The sequence below is a fragment of the Zingiber officinale genome, chromosome 2A (genome assembly GCF_018446385.1).
Source record: "Zingiber officinale cultivar Zhangliang chromosome 2A, Zo_v1.1, whole genome shotgun sequence".
Lineage (NCBI taxonomy): Eukaryota > Viridiplantae > Streptophyta > Magnoliopsida > Zingiberales > Zingiberaceae > Zingiber > Zingiber officinale.
The window spans coordinates 124285700-124289556 of NC_055988.1; the positions used below are offsets into that span (position 1 = coordinate 124285700).

At 42.2% G+C, this 3857-nt stretch overlaps 1 long non-coding RNA gene across 1 annotated transcript; it reads right to left on the minus strand.

Annotated features, from left to right (window-relative positions):
• Positions 1-251: 251 nt before the first annotated feature.
• LOC122039978 lies at positions 252-771 on the minus strand. The gene is made up of 3 exons (XR_006128462.1): positions 745-771; positions 581-654; positions 252-271 (listed from the first exon to the last, which is right to left on the minus strand). It is a non-coding gene; the product is annotated as an uncharacterized LOC122039978 (long non-coding RNA).
• Between the last annotated feature and the right edge of the window lie 3086 nt (positions 772-3857).

The following is a 3857-nucleotide window of genomic DNA, read 5'->3' on the forward strand; positions in this document are numbered from 1 at the left end:
GTAACTAGTATCTGGTGTCCGGTATCTGCTAAATATCATGAATAGCAACGAGAGACTATATAGAAACAGACATGAGTAGCTTAAAGATTGAGTGGAAGTATCAAGCGCAGGAACAATAAGAGTGGAGTCAAGATAAACACAGTATCTATTTGAATATAAAGCTCATGCACTAGGGTCAAAATACTAAAGAGATAAGCAAGAAATACCCGCCTTTATCTGTCGATCGTGACAAACTAATCCCACGTTGAGATGCACATCTCGAATCCAAGTCCTGCGATCACATAATATATTTAGCTAATTACATATACAACAACTAGCTAAACCTAAAACTCAATTCTAATTCAATTAGATAACCGTTTAATTTCACCTAATAATCCAAATCTAACTAAACGATAAGTTCCTCTTTTATCCACCAATCAATTCTTAAAACAACTTCCTTTGCCTACGCCAATTATCCAATCTAGTTAGCTAATTACTCATTCATCATGTTATCACATCTTAACAGCTCAAATAGAATTTGATCCAATCCATATCAACCTAATACCAACAAAAGATCAACCAAAACACTATAGTAACTTACCATGAATCAAAGCCCTCAATCCAGCTCTAAAACCTTCACATTTCACATGCAAGTGGATTTTCAATCCAAGTACCCTTAAACAGAACAATCTAACATGAGACTCAAAGAGGATAATCTTGAAAGAAAACTAAATCAACAAAGGAGAAACGATCGGATGCTTATACCTCACCAATGATCTGATGGAGCTGCTCTATGACCACCAGAGAACCAATTGGGGCAGCAAGGCAAGGTCAAGCTCACTGCCAGTACATTGGTAAGCTGCCACGAGTATATTGGAGCATAACGAGTAAGAAAATCCATTCAAGAGCATCCACTCACCATTAGGGCAGACGACGACCCACGGTGGTGAAAGAGCCTCACTGGTGACGACCAGCCCGCCTGGAATGTTGACATCAATGATCGATGATCAGCACTGTGGCAATCACAACTTGGGCACATCGTCGGTGATGTAAGTTAGGTCATGGATCGATGGGATAATGCAGGCTCGTGGTCAGAAATGGCAACTTGCGGAGGAAATCCGACTAGGGCAAGCGACAAGAAGCGCCGGTGGTGAACGGATTGAACAATGACAATAAGAAGAATAGAGGAGAAAGGGATTTGAGCGAGTGCACAGCCTCGGCATCACCAAATCTCCCATGGTCGGCTGTGAATCGATGGCGTGACAAGCCGACGTCCTAAATGGACAGCTGCTTCGGTATCCAGAGGTGCCGACGGCTGCTCCTTTGGTCGGCGATGAAGACAAGATGAAGAGGCGATCACAGCAAGAGGGGAGGAGGAGAAGAGGAAGGGGATCGGGTGGAAAGGGTTCGGCGACGATGAAGAGAAGAGGAAGAGAGGCCAGCGGCGATGAGGAGGTTTAGGGGAAATCGGGAGAGGGAGAGGGAGAGGGGGTGTCGGCAGAGAGGGTGAGGAGAGCAAACTTAGGGTTTTAAATTAATCCCTAAGTTGATTTCCTCAATCAATTCCCACTTATTAGGTATTCCAAACAGACTTTCTCCCATACCTATTTATTCATCCCCGCAAACTACCTCATACGAACTCCGTTTAAATCCCAGGAAATTTCTAAAAATTCCTGAAAAATCCCATAAGATTATCTGACAAATAACCTTATTATTTAATTATTATCTGGGTGTCATATTTTACAAACCCGGTGGAAGAGAAGGAAGCGTGCGGTGGTTCCGAGGGACGAAAGCCGGAGTGGAAGATTGCTCGGGGAGCAAGAGATGCAGCTTGCGAGAAGGTCGGTACGGAATGTGACCGAGGGACGAAGACTGCAGATGAGTATGCTGGTGGACGAGAAGGAAACACGCAGCGATTCCGAGGGATGATAAGCCGGAGCGGAAGGCTGCTCGAGAAGACCGGAAGTTGGGTTCGGGTGAGCCCTATTCTGGATGACAGAGATCACCCAAGCAAGCGGATCCGGAGCAGAAGACCTGGACCGAGGCGGGACTGAACCAGAGAAGAGGTCTCGGACAAAAAGTCAACCACTGTTGACTTTTTTCTCCGGGGCGCCCGGACCAGCATATTTGACTAGAACGCGTCATTCGCGTTCTGAACGTTGGGGGATAAAGTTTTATCCCCCTCAGGGTGCCCGGAACCCTTCCAGGCGCCCCGACCAAGGCTATAAATATAGCCTTGGTCCAGAAGCTTTTCAATGAACTCATTACTTGTAATTCCAACGCTTGTGCGCTTCTAGTTGTAGTTGAGCTTCTGTTTTCTGCGCTTCAACACTGTAAGAGGCTTCTCTACCTGAAGGAGTTTTAGTGTTTAATCTTCGTTGGATTAACAACCACATCGGTTGTAACCAAGTAAATATCTTGTGCCTCATTCTTTTAATATTTTATTTATCTACTCTGTTTATTATGCAAGTGTTAGCTTAAAGAGTTCGAGAAGGGTTGTTCGTTATTTTTTACAGGGCTATTCAACAACCCCCTTCTAGCCGGCCGCAACAGTCCTACACTTATATGTCATAATATAATGGTGTATTAGAAAGACATAATCAAACCCTGTTAGACATGGTTAGGTCAATGATGGATCATGCAAATATTTCCAAAACCTTTTGGAGTTATGCACTCATAACAGCTATTTACTTGCTAAACAGAGTTCCGATGAAGGTAATCTCAACTACTGTATATGAGGTATAGACTAGTAAGAAACCTCTCATATCTTATTTGAATATATAGGGATGCCCTACTTATGTGAAAAGAACTGTATAAGATAAGTTGGATGTTAAGTCAAATAAGTGTTTATTTATTGGATATCCTAAGGAAACTAAAGGTTACCAATTCTATCATCCCTTAGAATAAAAGGTGTTTGTTTCTAGGCATGCTGCATTCTTAGAAAAAGAGTTTCTCTTTTAGGAAGCAAGTGAGAGCATAGTTGAACTTGATGAAGTTCAAGAGACTCCAATAGACACTAATAAGATGCCTAATTAAGAACTACAACCGATTATGATACAACCTCCTCGTAGATCAGGTAGGACACACAATATTCCTGAGAGTTATAGATCTCTTGTAAGAGAATCGAATGATGTGTTCATTGAGAATAAGGAATCTACTGATTATGAAGAAACCATGAATAGTTCAAAAAAAGACAAGTGACTTACAATCATAAATTTAAAAATAAATTCTATGTACAAAAACCAAGTTTAGAATTTAGTAGACCCACCTGAAGGCATTATGCCTATAGGGTGCAAGTGAGTTTTCAAGAAGAAAAGTAACATGGATGGTAATATAATTACTATTGGTGCAAGTGACACCAGAATCAAACCTAAGTTTTGATGTTGTCAAAGGTTCAAGTTAAGTCTTGTTGTGATCTAACAAGTTGACCGAGTGTACAGGCTGTTTACTCAACCGGGAAAGACCTAGTTGGAGGCTAGGCAAGAGAAATCTTAGTAGATCGTGGAATCCAGGTGAAAGTCCAAGTGGGTCGAGGGGACCCGACGCTTGGCGGTGTGATTGAGAGGTTTGAAGGATCGAAGATCAAGAGAAAAGTCCTGGCAAGCCGATCAAAGCTAAGTGAAAAGTCCAAACTAGATTTAGAGGATCTAAGTTTAGCAGGCAAGTTGAGGTAAACAACTGGAGGAGCGACAGTGAGGTTGGGTTCCCTAAGGGAACAACCTTAGGTCGCTGATCCAACTGAAGAAACCAGAAAGGTTTCCAAGTTGAGATCAAGACAGTTCTACTGCCTTTTATATTACTCATGCATTACAATATTATTGTGCTAACATTTGTTTTGCAGGATGTTTTGTCTAACACTATTTTGTAAATCCGGCTGG